Here is a 21,627-nt window from a genome sequence, read left to right as displayed (position 1 = left end):
GAGGGTGCACAGGCAGCTCTTTGGGAGGCTGTCCCTCACTGTGCCGGACAGCACGAAGAGGAGGCTCTGGAGCGAGATTGCTGAGAAGGTCAACTCAGTTGGTGTCACCCCCAGGACCCTTGATGACCTAAAGAAACGATTTTATGACATCCGCAGCCTGACGAAACGCAAAATGGCTGAGCTGCAGAGGCAAGCTGCACTGACTGGTGGAGGCAGGAACCCGGCACCACCCCTCACTGAGCTGGAGGAACTGGTGTCCAGCACCATCGAGAGGGAGAGTGTGACAGGAATCGGGACCCTGGATAGCTCAGCCAGAGCTACAGCTACAGGTAAGAAGCATGCGCATCATGACACACCCTACCAGACACCTCCCCTTTAGACACAATGCACAGCCAAACCCCAGCCCAGTACTGTAACCAACATACAAGAGAAAAGCATCATGGTAAATGTTGTCAGCAGAAGTTGGCAAAATATGGCAGTGCAGAACCACAATATAGAAAACAGTGGAACACATTCAAAGGATATGCAAGGACATGTGCAATGCTTTAATTGTAGTGACTGTAATACATCGGCACTCAATTCACAAATGCTTCTTTATACCTAGGGGCACCATCAGGCGGAGGAGCACAAGCTACTGAGGCACCAGCACCAACTTCCAGTGCGGTGGCAGGGCCTAGCACAAGTCAGGCTGCCCTGGAGGAGGAGGAGGAGGAGGACAACACCATTGGCCAGGGAAATGAGGGAGACCTGGTACTTGACTATGCATTCCTTCACTCCCCACAAATGTCTGGCACACCCCCATTGCTGTTCTCCCCTGAGAACTCTCCAACAACGGCCCACCCTGCACCTACCACATCTCCAGCCAGGAGTATGGTTGTGCCTCTACTCAACCCTATCCAGGGAGCAGCGGGTCAGGCCCCAGCCACCACCACAACAACACCAGTGGCACCCCAGCCCACACAGCAGGGCGGCAGCAGCAGTTCCCGGAGGCGTGCCATTTCCAGCACTGCACCTCCGGCACGGGAGGGCAGCGTCTTCCAGGGGCTTGAAGGCAGCATGGTCAAAATCCAGCGCATGCAGGCAAAGTCCATCATGGCCTGCCAGCGCCAGCTCCACCAGCACAACCTGCAGATGGGCGAGATGGTGCAAGGGTTTAAGGCTTTTGTTGACACAAATAAGGAAGTTGCTGCAGGTCTTGGCAGGCTGACCACAGCCATCACACAGCTATGCGGCAGACTTGACGAGCACGAGCACTCGCGCAGGCGGGATGCCGGCATGCACAACCGATCTATTAGCCGCCTTGCTGCTGCTACCGCGCAACTGTGCCAACGTGGGGCTAATATGGAGGCAAGCTTGACACAGAACACCGCTGAGGTCACCAGGGGAATGGCCCGCATAACAACAGCCATGGAGGCAATGATCATCTCCAACACTGCGGCCAATCCAGCCCTGGACCTGGGGGAGGCTGGGGACAGCAGCAGCCGCAGCAGCCCGGCCAGCGCTGTGTCGGAGCCGCGCCGGAGCACCAGGCGCTCTGCAGAAGCCGCTGGACATGCGGAAGGGGGTGAGGCACACCCCAGTGGGGCTGCTAAGCGCACCAAAAAGTAGGCTTGCCAGGGCGGGTGAGGCAACCCGGACCTTTGACATTTGTTTTCTTTACATTGACATTTTCTTTTGTTGCACATCAGTGCAGTAACGGTGTTGCAACATTATTAAAATTTGCTTTTCCTCACAACCATTTACCTGTCTGTGCATCTGTACTCACTCAGAAATAGTTTTCTGTAATCTCCTCACGTCTGTATCTGCCATCACTTGGCGTAGACACCCCAGCAGGTTGTGTTTGTGGCACAGCATCGTCGTCGTCGTGGTCCTTGTAGTCAGACAACTCGACCTCAGTGCCCTTCTTCACCGCAAGGTTGTGCAACATTGCACAGACAGCTATGATCTTGCAGCAGGTGATGGGGGTATACTGCCTTGCACCTCCACTCTTGTGCAGGCATCTGAATCTACTTTTCCAGATGCCAAAGGTCCGTTCAACTACATTCCTTGTGCTTTTGTGGGCCCGGTTATACCTCCTTTGGCTGGGTGTGGAGGCGTTGAGGTAGGGGGTGAGTATGAATGAGCGGAGGGCGTATGCACTGTCGACTAGAAGGAAAAGGGGTAACATTTCTCACATGCATACATGTATTTCACTTAGCTACTTTGTGTTATGGGGGTCTGATGATGTGTCTCACCTAGGAGGTATCCTTCACCAAATTCGCCAGCCATCAGCCGTGCATAGATGCCGCTCTGTTGAAAAATGTAGGAGTCGTGGGTACTCCCTGGGAATTTTGCTACCAGGTCTGTGATGGTGCACTTCGCATTGCAGATCACCTGAACGTTGATGGTGTGCGTAGACTTCCGATTGCGGTATATGTATTCTGTGTCAGCTGGGGGGCAAATCGGAATGTGCGTGCCATCTATGCAGCCAATGATTTGGGGAAATTGTGCCATCTGGTAGAAGTCAGCTTTAGTTTGTACCAGTTCTGCGTGGGTTGCAGGGAACGAGATGTATCGGTCCATCCTGTGTATCATGGCGTCAAGGAATGTGTGGAAGAACCTTGACAGGCTGCTCTGGGTCACCCCTCCTACCGCTGCAACTCCACTTTGATAGCTGCCAGACGCAAGCAGGTGTAAGCTGCATAGCACCTGGACGTGCGCTGGGATGGCGTGTGCCCTTGGGGTGGGGTGGTCCAACAGTGGTTTGAGGTCCCTGATGAGCTCCAGAATGGTGTCTGAGTCCAGCCTGTACCTCTGTAGGATCTCTGCCTCTGTGAGCATGAACAGGGTGATCCTCTGTCTGTAGACCTGTTCCTCTCTTTGCCATTCCCTCTGTCCTTCCTGCTGTACCCGTAGCCGCCTTGCAATGACATAAAAAGCTGCCATCCTGCAAGTTGCAATGCATTTTGGTCTATTTTTATGGGTTGGAGTTGGTTACCACCTGATTGTAATCCATGGTAAATACAGAGTGAAAAATACCGATTTAGAGCCAAAATCAGTATTCCTGTGCTTCCCTACATCTCCCTATCTGTCCGAATCGGGGATTTTCCCATTCGGTGATTCTACCGATTCGGTAGGTTATCCGAATCGGCTTATTTCCGATTCGCTGTCTCTACCGAATCGATACATGGACCGATTCGGAATAATTCCGATTCGGTGTCACTACCGATTCGGTACATGGTCCGATTCGGATATTTTCCGATTCGGTGTCACTACCGATTCGGTACATGGACCGAATCGGATATTTTCCGATTCGGTGTCACTACCGATTCGGTACATGGACCGATTCGGTCTTTTTATCCGAATCGGTGTGTTACCGATTCGTTACATTTCCGAATCGGGGTATGTACGTATCGGATTATTTTCGATTCGGTAGTCATTCCGAATCGGTATTTGTACCGATTTGGACGTTTTTCTTTGACCTACATCTCGATGGCAGTATACCGATCGGTAAGGGCCCAAAATCGGTATTTTCGGCCGTTACCGATCGGTAACGGCCTACCTACATCGGGCCCAGTGTGTCGTGATATAGTGAGAGAGAGACAGTGAGATAGAAATAGAGTGAGGTAGTATATAGAGAGAGTGTGAGGTAGTGAGATAGAGAGTGAAACAGTGAGTTAGAGAGAGAGAGTGAAGTTGTGAGGTAGTGAGAGAATGTTGTAGTGAATTTTTGAGAGAGCGTGTCGTGATATAGTGAGGCAGTGAGAGTGAGATAGTGAGATAGTAATAGATAGAGTGAGGTAGTGATGTAGAGAGAGTGAGGTAGTGAGATAGAGATAGTGAAGTTGTGAAGTAGTGTGTTAGAAGATAGTTACTGTGGTAGTGATATTGTGATGCTGTGAGAAAGAGAGAGTTGAGTAGTGAGGTACAGATTGAGGTAGACAGAGAGTGAATGAGAGATAGTGTAGTAGTGTGTGAGGTAGTGAGAGAGAGAGTGAGGTAGTGAGAGAGAGAGTTCGAAGGGACGGTATAGTGGAGCTAAGGAGAGAGTGAAGGGATGGTGCAGTGAGAGGCTGAGGAGAGTGCATCAGTGAAGGGGCGGTAGCGTAAGAGGCTGAGGAGAGAGTGCAGCAGTGAGTGATGGTGCAGTGGAGGAGTGAGGGCTGCAGCCTGGAAGGGGGCGGGGCTGAGCAGAGAGTGCAGCAATGAAGGGACGATACAATGGGGGGCTGAGCAGAGAGTGCTTCAGTGAAGGGATGGTGCAGGGAGAGGCTGAGGAGAGTGCAGCAGTGAAGGGACGATGCAATGGGGCGCTGAGCAGAGAGTGCAGCAGTGAAGGGACAGTGCAGTGGGACTGAGGAGAGAGTGTAGCAGTGAAGGGATAATGCAGGGAGAGGCTGAGGAGAGTGCAGCAGTGAAGGGATGGTGCAGTGAGAGGTTGAGGAGAGTGCAGCAGTGAAGGGATGGTGCAGTGAGAGGCTGAGCAGAGAGTGCGTCAGTGAAGGATGGTGCAGGGAGAGGCTGAGGAGAGTGCAGCAGTGAAGGGACGATGCAATGGGGGGCTGAGCAGAGAGTGTATCAGTGAAGGGACGGTGCAAGGAGAGGCTGAGTAGAGTGCATCAGTGAAGGGACAGTGCAGGGAGAGGCTGAGGAGAGAGTGCATCAGTGAAGGGACAGTGCAGAGAGAGGCTGAGCAGAGAGTGCAGCAGTGAAGGGACGGTGCAGGGAGAGGCTGAGGAGAGTGCATCAGTGAAGGGACAGTGCAGGGAGAGGCTGAGGAGAGAGTGCATCAGTGAAGGGACGGTGCAAGGAGAGGCTGAGGAGAGTGCATAAGTGAAGGGACAGTGCAGGGAGAGGCTGAGGAGAGAGTGCATCAGTGAAGGGACAGTGCAGGGAGAGGGTGAGCAGAGAGTGCATCAGTGAAGGGACGGTGCAGGGAGAGGCTGAGCAGAGAGTGCAGCAGTGAAGGGACTGTGCAGGGAGAGGCTGAGGAGAGAGTGCATCAGTGAAAGGATGGTGCAGGGAGAGGCTGAGGAGAGAGTGCAACAGTAAAAGGATGGTGCAGTGAGAGACTGAGGAGAGTGCAACAGTGAAGAGACGGTATAGTGGAGCTGAGGAGAGAGTGAAGGGATGGTGCAGTAAGAGGCTGAGGAGAGTGCATCAGTGAAGCGATGGTACCGTGAGAGGCTGAGGAGAGAGTGCCGCAGTGAGTGATGGTGCAGTGGAGGAGTGTGGGCTGCAGCCTGGATGTGGGGGGGGCTGAGCAGAGAGTGCAGCAGTGAAGCGATGGCACAGGGAGAGGCTGAGGAGAGAGTGCAGCAGTAAAAGGACAGTGCGGTGTAAAAATAAAAATATGCCTTACCTCTAACATAAACTAAAATCAACATACATACCTGCCTGAACAACTCCGTGCACAGCGGTGCACATCGCTGAAGGGAATCGCCACAGGCCATGTTGAACCTAGAAAAGAGAGACCAAACAGCTGAGAGTAGCCCCCCACTTACCTCCTCCATCACCAGCTTCGGAGAAGCCACACGGATAGCAATCCCCATGTCTGCAAGCTTTTCCAGCACATCCTGGAAGTCTAGGTTACGCCGGGACTTGGCTCGGGACAATGCGCGACCCTGAAAGATCTTTAAATGCCGAGGAGCGGGCGATTACTGCCGGATGTCGTGGCGTCACTCAGGTTCAGCTGGAGCACGTTTCCCAGTAAGGGCAGCGGGGCGGGCCCTGTGGGTCGCCGGTGCGAGGGATACCACAGCCTCCGGAGCTCCAGCAGCAGCAGTATGGGGCAGACCAGTTTGGGAACTTAAATCAGATATATGTTATTTTCTTTGTTATTGTGCACTAAATGCGCCGAACAGGCCATTTTGTGATAAGGTAGCGCTACAAAAACACAGCCATTAAAACATACATAATAAAGTGTCAGTCAGTTCTCCCCCTTTAAAATTGTGCGGGAAAATGATTCTGTAAAAAAGATCAATATTAGATTAAACAATTATGATTTGGCGGTAGTCCGATGCCCTTTTTTCTGTTCTCAAAATTAGTGATGCTGCACACTTTCTACTAACTCCGTATAACTCTTTTTTTTCAATGATCTCTTTTCTTAGGTGCTATGTAGAGCGCCAAGATGCTTCTTTTCTGTCTCTTAGCCGCACAGGTATTCTCTTCTGTCCCGTGCCAGTGCTAGCTCAAAAAATTATGTAGAATATAAATTAAGTAGCAATGTAGGTGAGAATGAGCATTTTACATAAGTGGCAAGTTAGTGGCGGAGTTCACAGGGTGTACATTTCCGTAAGAGGGTGTGTCTGCTTCATCACAATGCCCTTAACCCCTCCGCCCTGAAGCGTACCTGCGGAGGTCAGGGCGGTGAACATTTTCAGAAACACTCTAAAAAGGACTACAAATGGCGTTTGTTTCTTTTAATACCACAGTGCAAAGGTTGAAAATGCTTTACTGTTGCAGAAGATGCATTCAGCGACATTTCGCCCAAAATGCACTCTGTAACCAAAAGTTCACTCAGAATTATTTAAGAAAGCGACACATTTAAACACCTGTTCATGAATATCAACTAACCTGCTCACCATCTCTCATGCGCTCCCTCATGCACATGTAATCAACTGTGATGATCCCACACCCCCATTCTCACTGGTACTGCTCAGCTGGATTCTCTGCACATAAGGTGCCATCTATTAGCCTTCAGACATCCAGACTACATAACCAGTCTTCAGAGTAGTAGGTGCGCCTCTAATATTTGATTTAATTGTGTTTTTCACATTAGCTGTAAATGCCACTCAGTAAACAACCGGCAGTAGTGGAAAGCAGTGACCTATAACCCCAAAAGCGTTGCACACCTCGTGCAGCTTATACCCCACCCACTAGTGAATGGTTTGGAATGGATTCGCACCCCCTAAATAGAGAACCAGGCCGTGCCCAGGGGATGCCCTTCTGGCACGGTGGAAAAATATGCTGCCCCCAGTACTGCAGTCAGCATGCCAGCCAGCTGCAGGCCGCCCCTGGGGAGCACCCCGGACCCAGGCTGCGTATGGGGGGGTCAGGTGGACTTCCTTCCCTTTGGACGGAGGAGTTCAGCCCTCCACAATGAATAAGAATCAATCAGTTCTACCGGGATCCCTAGTCAGACAAAGGCCCGGCTCCAGATTCTCCCCGAGCTCACCCACTCCCAGGATACCGACCTTCAGGAGATCCTGCAGCCGAGGCTGGCGCCGAGGAGGACGGGGATGGCGAGGCAGAACAGGCCGGCGTCGGGCGCTCTTCTTGGCTGACTTCTTCTCCTTCATCCAGGGGAACTCTGCTGCCAGGGGCAGCCCCCCGGGCTGGGCCAGGGCCGGGTGCGGGGGCTGCTGGGCCCCTCCATTCAAGAGCCGCTTCTGGCCGCGGGCCCTGGGCTGGCTGCCGCTGCCACCGCCGCTGCTGAGGTTGCCGTAGCAGCGGCTGGGGATGCTCTGCTCAAAAGGAGGAGGAATTAATGTCGAGTCCTTGATTGATGAAGTTTGAAATGTCTCCAAAGCTGAGGAGGGAGCTGAGGCGGCGAATGGAGAAGCCAAGGAGGAGCAGCCGAGGCGCTCAAATACACGGAGAGCGGGAGGAGGGCCGGAAACAGACAGGGGGAAGAAGGCACAAACAGACACGGACAGCGAAAATACACGGAGAGCGGGAGGGGGGCGGGAAACAGACAGGGGGAAGAAGGCACAGAGGGAAACAAACACGGGCTTACCTTCACTGCGAAGGATAGAAAATGGCGGACACAAGCTTCCGGATTTTGAGGATTTGTGGGCGTGGTTTCGCTGTCCTGAGTGACGGACGACGTCACAGGGCTAAACAACGCAAAAAATCACGCCCCCTAATCCAAAAAAAAGACGGGGCTTCTTTGGAGGGACGGCTCTCTCCTCCAATGGCTGGCCTCCGTTTAGGAAGCCAGCCAATGGTGGAGAGACAGGGCATGGAGGCGGGTTCTGAAGCCCTACTAAACAACATTAAATCTCGGACAGACCGGATATTACCGAGACCTAAAAAAGAAGCAAAGAAAGAAGATAAGTAATTTTCATCATTTCAGGCGCCCTTCGCAAGAAAGGTCAAGACATGTAAAACAATTTTTGGAACTTCCATAATTTAAGAAGGACAAGTTTTATTGCTCATTTATGGAAAATCACAGTAAAGCAAAACTAATGGACTTTGGATAGACTTTGTAAAAATAAAGGTTTTTGAATGGAACTTTTTGAATATTTATCAGAAGGAAATCAAGCATTTTATCAGTGCAATGTATGTTTAGAATTTTGTAGAAGGATTTGTTTATTTCTCTTTTCAACCATCAGGCAACATCACAAAATTACAAGACAAGCTGCGTCATAATTAAGTACGTTTTATAGGTTAAGAAGTGATAAGAGAGAATACAAGCTTTTAGGAAGAGAGGAGTAATTAATCTGTTTTATCTTTCAGCAATCTTTTATGCATGAATAATAGTGCACAACATAAGGTTTGCCTGAAATTCCGACTCACCTATCAACAAAAGAAATACTGAGACATAGGCCCGACAACTACTGATCGCAAGTAGGCTATTAGACAGTTGATTTAAAAAGGGCTTTCAGAAATGTAAAAGAATACTAATAGCTTCTGAATAAAGGAATCCTTAGAAGTCTCACCTTACCCTCACTTGTTGTTTAGCAGGTCGACAGCAAGAATCCCACGTCCAGTATCCGGCCCTCCTCCCTTATTCCTAATTTCGAAACTTGTAATAAGTTATAAATCACAAGTTTAAATTAGTAATTTGGAAAGTTGGTCCCTTGCATCCCTGCAAAATGTAACTACGTCGTTGCAAGCAAGATAGGATAGGAGACGATGTAGTAACTTGACATTAGAACACAGTTATAGTCACCCCCTATATCTGTGGTGGATAGGGCAATAGGCGAACTAGTACCAGAAAATCTTGGACAAACAGCGGGCAATCATGATTAGGGCGATATACATTAATCAGTATACATTCCATACCTCTCCCATTCTACCGTCAACATCAGTATGCAATTCCGTTAGAGCAAGTTGGGCCTTGGGGTTAATCCAGGACAGGACTCCCCTAGCATGTGTGGTGAAGCACACAGCATGGAAAGTACCACACCTCCTAAATAAGGTCAGTGGAAGGTTCGCTACTGAGAGGTCCATTTCTTGTAGTAGCGCTACATCAATGTTATGTCTAGTGAGGTACGACATAACGTTTTGTATTTTACGATGGTCATTGAGAACCCTGATATTCCAGGAGAAAAGCCTCATCCTATCTTCCATGATTCATAGGAGAAGGAAGAGAAGATCACATCTATGATGTCCATTTGTTCCCTAATTATAATGCTTACGGCCAGTTGTCTGCGACTTTCACTGCTCATTAGGTTTAGAGTGCACAGAAATAACATAGTGATCCAAGAAATCCAAACATTTAAAATCAAACACAAAATCCAAAAAATCCCCCCTCTCATGCCATGCTAACCTAATTTTAGCAGTCAGTGTCCCCCCTCTCTCCCTCCCATAGAAAAAAAATGGCAAACAGCCAGGTAGTGTGTAACATGCGGGGGCAGATATTACCTAAGCACTACGAATCCACACTGTAATGAACGTGTTATAACAATCGGCGTTATTTAAGGAAATAACAGCTCTGGCACACAATTAACGTAGAAATGCAGCTAACCATAACTAATTAGGAAAGATGTCTGCACAGAACAGAACTCACATATACACTAAAGTCTATGCTGAGTATACATACAAGAAGCGAACACCTCTCCAATTGTATAGAGTCCACAAATACTTATGTGGGTTCTGGGCAGCTGCATCAGACTGCAGGTGACCTGCAGGATCCGGAGGGTGCCAGTGCCGCAAGGCTATCACAAACACGGGTTCCAGTGAAACCAAAAAGGCATAGAGCAAGTGTTAACTTGTTGGGCCCCAGGAGAGGGCCCCCTCTGGTCTGATGTCTTAGTCATTGTCATCTAGATGGCCCTCTGGCGGACCATCTGCCACATTGGGTGACCTCTTCTCCACTAAATCTCGTTTCACCAATTTGGAGAATTCCTTGAGTGCATTCTGCAGTGCTTTCGGGTCTGAGAAAATTTGGGATGAGCCGCCTAGGGTGACTCTTAATCTGTCCGGGTATAGCATGGCTTAGGTGATATTTTGATCCAGTAAGTTGTTGTTTGTGGGTATTAAATTGACATCTCGCTTCCTGTACTTTCATCGTAAAAACTGGATAGAACGAGATCTCTGAGCCCTCGTATTGTAGCTCACCCAATTCTCTGGCATGTCGCAGGGCTGAGTCCCTATCTGGGTAATTCAGCATTTTTGCTATCATCTGGTGTGGAGGTGCAGCCGGGGGCGGGCACGTTCCCAGCGTTTGGTGGGCTCTCTCGACCACAAAAATTTCCAAGAAGGTATCTTGGCCCAGTAAGGTGATGAGGAGTTTTTCCATGAATTTTTCCGCGTTGCCCATTGAGGTATACTCCGGAAGGCCCATGATATGAATGTTGCTCCATCAGGAGAGGGTTTCCAAGTCTTCTGTCTTGTCCTCGAGCGACGGGAGTGCCTTGGCCATTTGTTTTTGTATCGAGTCTGTTTCCGTCTGAGCCTCCCCAACCTCCGTGATTCTGACATATCTATCTGTTCCTCCTGTTTATCTAGTCGTTCCGTCATCCTGTCCATACGAAAGACCAGAGAGTCAATTTTCTCATCAATCACTGACAGGCTTTTCTGTAACCCCGCAAACATTTGTTTGACCTCACCTGGTTCGTCCTCCGAGTTCTCTGCTTGAAATAGCCCCCTTCTCTCTAGTTCTAGAGCGTTTTGAGTCAAACAGGAGCTTTGCCTGCATTTTGTTGAACTTACTTATTGTGCAGCCCGCTTGAGGGGCAGGGGAGTAGCGTTGTTGTTGGAATGGTAGTAGCGGGGTATAGCGGACCGGTGCAGTAGCAGCCCACAGCACCCAGGTGAAGTGTACACGTTGCGACTGACCTCAGCGGTCAAGTTGCATTAATCAACGCTAGCATAGATCTTTTTTTGAGGTGCATTGTGCTGTAGGCATCTTTGTGGGGCAGGTGAGAAAATGGCAGTTGGGCCAAGGTGGGTATGGTCTCCTTGTGGGGGCTAGGAGCCTGGCGTGGTGCGCTAAGCCAAGTACTCTCCCGGCAGAAGTACCTCCGGAGGACATTAGTCGGCAGGAATCTGACTCAGTAGCAAAAGATGGGCCTCCTCTGTGATAGTATAGAGATGAGGAGAGTGGAAACCCCGTTGCAGGAGAGTAAACGGTGGGGTAGAGTCCTTCAAGGCACAGTGTTCTCAGTCGCTGGGTCCTGGGAGAGTGTGTATCCCCACTTAGGCCTCAACTACAGACACACGGTGCAGAGGGCCCAGTTGCACAAGGCACTATACCAACAAGCTCATTCGCATCCCAAACATGGGCCACCAGTTCCCCTCCTAACAATTGGCGCGTATACTGCCCCAGTACTTCAGATCGCATCTGGCCCTACACTTCCCAGTCGGACCTTCCCCAACAGGGTGGTAGGCCCCAGCCAGAGCAGACTTCTCCCAATGGGTCAGTGGTGTCTTCCCTGTTTGCTTTAGCCAGGGCGCAGGTCCAATTCCTGGCTACGGGGAGCCCAGGGCCCCGCAGGCCACTGCGGCAGGTAAGCAAAGGAGTCTCCCTCAGGCCGGGGGTTCTAGGCACTTCAGCTGCAGAGCGCAAGTGGGACAGGCAAGGAGTGGGTGGTGATGGAGTGGCAGGGTTCCCAGTCTTCCGGGTGGCCCAGCGCAGAAGTCCGCCAAACTCTGTAGGGCCCGCCTGCAGCAGCTCACTGTGATTGTGTGTCCGGTTGAGATCCCCGGTCCAGCTCGCAAATCCATTGTGATAGTACTCCACTGCAGGGACACGCACCAGGCCGTCCCACCAGTCCACCCCTGCCGAGTCCGCTCTGCCCTGGAGCCAATGCAGTGGCACTAAGAAACAGCAGCCACCAAACAGGATCACAGCAGTTGTCGGCGGTAGTAGTGACCCTGCCCTGCAAAGGGGAGGGGTCAGTGGGTGCAAGTAGACAACGGCGGCCTGAGCGATGAGTCCAGGCCAGGGAACTCCGGGAGCGTGGCCGCCCCTTGCCTCCACAGCAAAGGGCGGCAGCACGTTGCGTCAGCTCTGGAGCTATCTCCGCCTCAAGAAAGGTGTCGGTAGAGAGGTTGTGGTAAGCGCCGTCTGGATCCGTGTAAAATGTTCAGGCAGCAATGCAGATTGATAGGATAAATGGCGTGTGGTGCTGATGGCTCGTGGAGCACTTCTATTACCACGGCCATCTTGCCCTCTGGCAAGCTCCGCCCCCCGTTGTGCTAAAAGTTACCCCCAAATACGAAAATGTTTTTGTACTTTTTTGACCAATTGTAATTCTGAGATCCATAGATCTTTTGGTCCCATATGTCATTATATAAGATTTACCAAAATAATCTAAAAGATCCAAGTTTGACATGAACGCCACAAAAGTGTGGAATAATGTTCTTAGAGCTTTTGGTGTGCGGGCCATTAAGACTGCATCATCTGCATACTGAAGTGCTGGGAGTGGGATGCCATTTGCTTTTGGGAGATCTAGAGTGTTGGCTACCAACTGAGTGTGCAGATTGTTAATGTAAAGAATAAACAATAAAGGAGGAAGGACCCATCTGTGCCGCACTCCACGTAGAGGATCGATAATATCTGACAGTTCCCCTTTTTGTCCATATCGTAGCCTTGCAGGCGTATTGGAGTAAAACGCAGCCAGTTTATGAATGAGGGTCTCATCAAGTCCAATGTCTTGGAGATGCTGCCAGACCGTATTTGGATTTACACAATCGAAGGCAAGGATAAGTCTATAAACCCCAGATCCCAAGTTGACTGTTTGGCTACTGTGTACCTGACAATTACCAAATTGAGTTTACACACTGCTCCACCTTGCCTATACCAGTTTGAAAGCCGTATTGGTAGGGATCCAGGATGTTCTTGTTGCATCCTCAATCCTTAAGCCTGTTATAAATAACACAACTAAAAAATATACCCTGTATATCAATTTAAGAGATTGGGCAGTAGCAGTTAAGCTCAGCATGATCGTCTTTTTTAAAAATGGGAACTATGATGAAGTACACCCAGGAACTTGGTATCGTAGGAGATGTAATGCTTTTAAAAGCATTTGTCCGCAAGGGAGCCTATATGGCCAAATTGCATTTAATTAGGTCAATGAAAACTCCATCAGGCCTGCTGTACAATCACTGCTGTGACTTCAATAATGGTAAAATGTAAAGCTTTAAAAGATATTGGAACCTGATCTAATTGAAGCAAAGATTTCGTATTGCTACCTGAGTATATTTTAGAGAAATGGTCTACCCACGTGATGCTCCCTATATGGCAGCAAATAGTAGTTGAAGACCGATCCAGAGCGTGCATGCTTTTCACCGCTTTCCAAAATGAATTGCTGTCATTTTTGTGGGCCTTATATGATAAAACCTTCCACTGCTGAGCGATAACCTTATTTCTTCTGTGAGAGACCACAGTTTTATATTCTTTCATCATGCCAGCCACCTCAAAATGATCTCTTGTATTCTAACACAAGGCTCTACTTAATGATTGATTGACAAGTGAGCAAGCATTACCAAACCACCTAGGACATTGTAGCATAGGCCTATGGGGCTTGCAAGCCTACAAAGGCACTAACTACCTTTCCCTGTTCCTCATGCTTATCTAAGCAGATCAACGTTAAGGTGGTGTTCTTTGCAAAGACCTTTAAAAAACATTATTGGGGTCAGTCAGTTTCCAACAAACTCTCAGATTATTGGGAGATGATCATATTTGGCTAGAACCTGGTGCAAATATAGAACTCTTTATGGCTGAGATATCAAATGCTGCTACAACAGGATTATGGTCACCAAATTATGTAAGTATGATGGAGCCATAGATTAAACAATTTCCCAGGTTGCATGAAACAAATAAGTAATCTATGACCATTGAAGTTTCTTCCTCTAAACGTTTGTATCCCTATACAGTCCCTACCAGCTATCTCTGAGGCATTATGCACATCTGCTGAATTGAGTAACGCCACCAGCTCTTTGCCCCATATGTCCCCTCCCACATAAACCATTGTGATATTACCACTACATTTAATTGAGAGTTTGGTGTTGAAATCGTCCACTAAGCAAACATATAATTTTAGCCCCACGTTGATCTTTCTTTCCAATAAGGAGATGTAGTCAAATACAGGCAGAAAATGTATGTTAGGAATATTTTGGAAATCTGTAGTAATATTTCAAGATGTGTCCATGCGCTTGTGTGGTTCTATCTCCATGGTAGCATCTGTCTGCGATAGTTACTACCAGGAGAGTTGAACAAGCTGGTAGCAGTAGTTAGTGGCTGTAACTACAAGCAATAAAGAAGCATTAAACCTACCTGACTGACGCTTCGTAACAATGGCCATGACTAGTAACTTGCTGGGGACAAGTCTGCCACTAACTCTCCCCAAGAGTCCTGCTGAACCCACGACCTCCGTCCTTACTCCAAGCGCGGCTGAAATATCCATCAAGATCCTTCTCCCTGTGACCTCCGATGTACGCTGATGTCTTTTCCGAGTTTCTAAATGGCTCCAAAGTGAAGTTATGGGATTGTAACAACTTTGCTGATTTTCTTAACAGTTGCACTCCTCACGACCTGATGACGCGCTGCTATTCACGCTCGTCATCACCTGTTTAGCGCGTCATCACGCGTGCGTGGTTACCGCCATTTTATTTAACGTTAACATGACAACCAAGTATGGAACGTCTCTTTGCCTGTAACAATCATTCACGGACCATTTCACCGGCTCCCTTCTACCTTTGATTACCGGTGCTGGACACTTTTCACAGGTACTCTTTGCCTGTAACAATCATTCACGGAGCATTTCACCGGCTCTCTTCTACCTTTGATTACCGGTGCTGGACACTTTTCACAGGTACTCTTTGCCTGTAACAATCATTCACGGAGCATTTCACCGGCTCCCTTCTACCTTTGATTACAGGTGCTGGACACTTTTCACAGGTACTGTTTTCGATTAACCCAACAAATCAAAAAGCGGCCACTATGTATATTTAACCTGGTGAAGTTAGAATCACAGTCTATCTTTCAAGCCTTACTGCTTTGACTTAACCTTCAAAACAAAGGATTTACCTACTACATATCATGTTTAGTCCCTCAATAACTATTACATTTTTTTGAAGCCTGCTTTTTATTTTTATTTCTTTATATCAAAACTTTGCCTCAAATAATTAGTTTTAGCTATATTAACACCTTACTATGTCTGTTACCTCGATGAGTCAACCACCTCCCTTCCTTTAAGAGAAAGGTGAACTCCTTTTACCCTAGAAAAGGTGGAAATCACTATTTGACTCTTATTTGGTTACAATTGGTGGAGAATAATTTTCTGCGCATAGAAAACAAGCCATTCCTCTTCACAATTTGAGAATAGAAGGAAGCAATATTTACGAAAGTTTTGACTTTATTCCAGTTGGTGACTGTAGTGGCAAACCTTCTGATGTTTTTGACATGTTCATGAAAATGCTAGAGAAATATTTTGGACTTCATATCAACGTAGTTTTAGAAAAACATAAATTCTTTATGAGAGCTCAAGAAGCTAACGAAAAAGTTGGTAATTACATAGCTTCTTTGAAAACATTTGCACGCACTTGCGAATTTGGTGATCTCACTGACTCATTGATATGAGATCAACTAGTCAGATGCACAAATAGTTTTAGAGTGCAAGAGAAATTTTTGTCAAAAAAATCCATCTCTCAAGGAAGCTGTGGCCATTGTTGAGGGAATAGAAAGCACCTCAGGGTGGGTTATAAAGAAATTAAAGCTCATAAAAATGACTCGGCTGAAGTTCCTACACCCAGCAGCATTCATGAACTAATCCCAAAAAGCAAACTTCCACGCCAAACTCAAGAAACTGTTGATAATGTTTCCAAAGTGCTTCGTGGACCAAGACCCAGAACTTCCACAGACTTTTCAAGAATGAAGTGCTACTGATGTGGTAGTAGTAATAATTCTTCTAGTTATCCACAATGTTTTGCAAGGAATACCACATGCCCCCCAGATTTTCTCCGGGACATTGATGGTACTGCGGGTGCAAAACCCTTGAAAATAGTAGGGGTAGTATCCCACGTTTCCTGGAATAACAAAATATTGTACATTTTTATAAATGATTTCCAATCTTGGAGTCAGATCTTTGAGTGCATACTAGCAATATTCCAACTTATAATAAATAGTGGGTATGAAACAATATTAGCTTCCTCAAGGCATGGAAAATCTGTGACAGTGTTAAAACATTGTGGACCGTCTCTGCCTGTGGTGATGAAACAGCAATATTCCAACTTAAAGTAGATAATGGGCATGAGGTACTAGAAGCATGAACAAAATTGGCCTCCTCATGGCATGGTAAATTGGGTAACAGTATTAAAACATTGCGGGTCAGCTCTGCCTGTGGTGACGAAACTGCAGGAGCCTGAGAGTTCACAATCCCAGGCCTTAGAGTCAAGGCAACTGATTTAACTTGCCTGGGCACACTCTGTAAATCAACCTTGTTGCCCTCAGCCAATGGTGAATCCCTTTTGCTGCTTGCTAAGCCCAAGAGATGATCTGAATAATAAGCATGAGGGAGGATATGAGGTATCATTTTGGGGGGTCTGTCAAAGTAGCCCAATAGAAGTGAGACAGTGGCTGATTTTGAAAAGGGACTTCGAGGTTTGTGGTACAACAAGTTCTCCACGATACTGGACTGTCGGAAGTACACTAGGAGGCAGACACCAGATATATTTTTGGGGATGATCCCAACCCAGCCTATTCAACTGACCATTAACATATATTTTTCATCTAGCCGCCTAAAATTCTTGTTAGACCCAAGCCAATGTATCAACTTGTTTTGAACTCGTTCCCATGACTCTGTTTGTCCATTCTTCAGCATGGGCATGCAAGCTATAACCAAAACATAAGATGAAACCTCTGGAGGAAGGTGCAACGTAGTAGTGATTGATTTTCCATCCTGCATTATTAAATTGTTTGAAAGTGTGCTGGATCACTGGCGGTATGAAATTGCACAATTATTTCCGGTAAGACCTGTAGGAGAGTAGGGTCTGCTATCCTATGGTCACCCCAAATTTTTGCTTTTTGCTTCACTGGTTTAAGACTTAATGTGGATGTGGGCCTGCTAATTAGACCCACAGCCTGCTGTTCTCTCTCTAAATTATTGCCAATGCACTCTAGGTGCATTACGAATTGGAACTGGTTCACCTTATAGGCCCCTGTAACAGTGTACCATAGGTACCCAGGGCATAGGTGTATCCAAGGCCTACCAGGGGCGGCAGCATGTATTGTGCCACCCCTGGCCTCCATATTTGACACAACTGGTTGATCACTCAGATGGGGTAAGTTGGTGTAATCACCTCTTACTTAGATATAGTATCCCTATATCTCACCTTAACTGGACACATGTTAACCTATAAGCCATTCCTATGGAAGGCCCCTGCAATCCTGGGGGCAGAGTGCGTGGTTTCATGTGAGATGGTGCTCTAGCATGAGCTGAGCCTGTCTGCAGCTGTCGGGAACAACTCCCTTAGCTGTTCCGGGATATTGCCATACCATATACTCTTAAGTGCATTATAATCCTCGCGGTTATATGCTAACTTTGGTTTGGCTTTATCAAAACATGTCGAGTAAGGTGTCATATGATTTGGAATACTATCTCCTCGACAGTTCTGTCGACGGGGATAGCATTCCACCCTTCTAGAGGGACACAACATGTACATAACCTTAACCCCGGTTAAAGTTAACCAGAGCCTCAGCATCACAAAATGGATGCTGCCACCACAGACACAAGTCTGACCTCCTGCTGCTGGGAGTCCTTCCAGCGAGGGAGGCTTGGACAAAGGGTTTCCTGCCTTAGGAGGTGCGAGCACCACCCCAGACAGGATTTTGTGTATTGGGTAGGACAGGGCTGAATAGAATCAGACATGCCCGGGGCACACAAGGTGTCCTCGTGCATAAGCCAGTCCAAACCGGTCCTGGGACTTTCCAGACCCAGGCCAGGCGAGGAACTGGACAAAGGAAAGGGGGTGTAACCACCCCCTTCCTGGTCCCACCCAGAGGAGGAACCTAGCAGGTGATCCACCCCTCAGATTGGGAATAAGAGTGAGAGCAATGCCATAGCACCTCAGATCATCCTGAATCAACTTGAAACTAAGAAGACTACTGGACTTCGACATTCTGCTGCACAGAAGACTGAAGAGCATCTCCCTTGTGGCCTAGGAGTGGCCACCCTGTGAACACAGGCACAATCCAGCAACTCGACGTCTGCTTTGCCGCCGCCTCCTGCAGGAGCCCGAGCCCAGAGCATGACGAGACCTAGACTCCCAGACTTCTCACAGCCCGATCCACAGTCCTTGGAAAGAAGGGACCCGTGGAGGCACCGAGAGACGTGGGACCGGACATCTCGAAAGACCCCTGAGAAGCTGACTGCGCAGCACCAAAGGTACCTTCAATGCTGTGCTCTGGGGATTGAGAAGCCCCACAACCGAGCAGCCCTTGCACCGGAGATCAGCCCCCCAGAATCTCCACGATCTGCGTGGGGCCCTTTTGCATCGTGCCACTTGACGCGCCATCCCGGCCATTTGCCACGTGGTCAGCGGCCATCTTGGCAATGAAACCTACAATCTACACTGCGGGTCTGGTTGCTCCAGACTTGCCCTCGCTCCTGTAAAAAGGAGCACCCGCTCTGACCTTGCTGGTCCGAGAGATAAGCCTTTTTCACTTCCTGCGTGGCTTGCATTAGCCAAGGCCTGTTTGCTCTGATCAAGTTGCCAACACCGCCAACAGCTAGAGCCTTCATGGGACAGCTCATGATCGACTCCTGGACGTCCTCGACCTCTTTGTGTCCACATGGCTGCAGAGAGAAGCTACACCTCATTGCCTGTTTGCACCCGACATCACCTGGTTCCATCCTGGTTCCACGGTAGTCACTGGCTAGTGACTTTGAACATTGTCCCCTCTACTTTCAGATCTTCACCACTTCAGATCCACCCTTGGATCCACCGGAACACTTCACATCGAGCCGCCTGCAGCATCTTCATCTCCAAGCACCATCGACCTGCGTGACGAAACCCGGCACTACTTTGCACCTGTGCACCCGCTTCCTGTGGGTGAGGTAACTCAGCAACGCCGGTGTTCCTACACTGGTACACACCTCTAGTGTCTGTGTCTAAAGTTTCATTCTTCTAGGTCACTCGGAAGGTTCCTTAATAACTAACTTTGTAACTTTTACGCACCATTGACTTAACATTGGTATATGCGTGCACTTTCCGCACTGCACCCGAGTCCCGCGGGCCTTTCCAGACTTCTTCACTGTTAGTCCCGAACAGCTCCAGGGATTCCCCAGGCCCTAGGCCTACTTCCTTTCAGCTAGGTGGTTCTTATACCAATGTTTTAGTATATGGTTTAGGTGGCCCCTAGGGCTCATCCATATTGTGCAACTTTTGTATATTTAAACTGTGTTTTGTTTTAACACATTTACTTCTGTGCTCATAAAGAGTATAGGGGATTTTGTAATAAATAAATATATATATATTTTCAATATATATCTATGTGGTGTCATTTGGTATTCAAGGGGTTTGTGTATGGTAAAACAGCTTGCTTCACATGCCTTTACAGAGTTTACCCTAAGACTGCTTTGTCCACGCTACTAGGATAGCTGGTCTATAAGGTTGACTTACAAACAATCATTATAAGGGTTGCTTGGCATGGTACAAGGTGATCACTAGAACTAGTGAGCATCATACACCAGGCCAACTTCTCACAAGACCACCGTCCCCTCCTTGCTCATAGCAGGCTAACTCGTAGCTTCCATGCCCCCCTTAATTACTCTTACACATTCTTGTGACTGTTGTGTCTGTTGTGTATCTTGTGCTAACTCCTGCTGTGAGGATTCTGTTAATTCCCTGGGCTTGCCAATTGCCTTGCCTCTACCAGAGATGGTTCAGTACTGAACATATTGAGCATTTTGAGGGGGTGATATTGCTGGGGGCTTCATCAATGATGCCAAACACTTTTCAAAATTGGATAGGCACTCTTTTAAGGTGGGTTACATTTTTTTCCAAGGATTCCAAAACTGATCTCGACAGTAAGTCTGTTGACAATGCCTCCACCTCCCTTCCATTTGTGCTTTCAATCGGGTTTGCCTTTGAACGCGTCTTGTAGTTAGGTATTCTCTTTCTCTTAACTACTGGTTCTGAGGTTAGAAAGGGACTACTGACTGCCTTGGCGTTGGAATTTCCACTAGAGGTGGGGGAGTCCATATGAGTCTTCGATGTACCATTCAATGTTCTTTCTTGTGCTTCCCCTGAATTGTGCCCAGGTTCAGTTTCAGAATTAGAGGCAGTGTATATGATTTTGCGTAAAACACTTGCTTGGCCAAGCAAGAACTTATCAACCTCAATGACCTCTCTAGCATGGTATGAATACTGGTAGGTGTATGCGGTACCGTAGCCATACTCATATCTTTCCTCTTTCCCATTGAGATGAAAGCTGAACAGAGAGTAATGTAAAGATGTATCATACACCCTAAGCTGCTAGGCTTGGTAATTGCATATGAAAGGGGTGGCGGCCGAGCCTAGCCTCGCCCGGCTGTGGACGGTGCAGACAGTCCTGCTCTTGGACGGGTGTTTGCCTTGGATCGGGCATGTCCCACACACGTCTCGTGCAGCGGGAGGCCATGGTAGAATATGTAGGCACCTCCGGGCATAAACCAGAGAGTGTTGGTGGCTCCTTACGTAAAGACTGTTAGGACCTGTGGTCCGCCTGCTCTCTCGCTGCAGTAGGTGTTCCACGCAGCGGGAGGCCAAGGTAAAATATGTGGACATCTCCGGGTGCGCACCAGACAGTGTCAGCGGCAGCTGCCGCAAGGAAATTTGGGGCCTGGGGTCGGTCCCTCTCTCTTGCTGTGGTAATGAATCCATTTTTTCAATGTTGTGTTCCTATGTTTTATAAATTTTGTAAAATGTAGTATCAAATAAGTAAGAAACAAAATTGAAAGTACAAAGGGGACACGTTTTCCATTTAGCCCATGTAAACAAGAGCACAGACCATAGCACTGGTAAAATTGATTATTTTTTTTCCTTTCTCAAAAATGCATGCCCTCAGTTTCTAAACCAGCTGCATGGCCGAGGATGCTCAGGCCTTGTAACTCTCTTGTCACCGACTCAAAATCTGATAAGAATTCCGATGAGACAGCTCAACTGATGTATTAGAAGACAAACAGCTCCTATGATTCCTGTGTGATTGAGAGCATCTTGTGAAAAGGAGGGGAAGGGAGAGAGATAGAGGAAATACAAAGAAGATAAGGACATGACTTATAGCCGTCAGCTGACTGCATTTGAAAAGCCAAAAAAGAAGTTCCACATGGATAAAAAGCAGTACATGTGCCTTGAGCTACTGACAAGAAAAACACATGAAGAACAATAAGCTACAACCAATAGAAATAGAGAAAAAGCAAAGGGTAAGCTCATAAACAAATGAAAAGTCAGGGTGGGATGTAAGCCACTTTTAAGATTTATATTAAATACAATAGA

Source organism: Lissotriton vulgaris, chromosome 10 (genome assembly GCF_964263255.1).
Source record: "Lissotriton vulgaris chromosome 10, aLisVul1.2, whole genome shotgun sequence".
Taxonomy (NCBI): domain Eukaryota; kingdom Metazoa; phylum Chordata; class Amphibia; order Caudata; family Salamandridae; genus Lissotriton; species Lissotriton vulgaris.
This window is presented reverse-complemented; position numbering follows the sequence as displayed.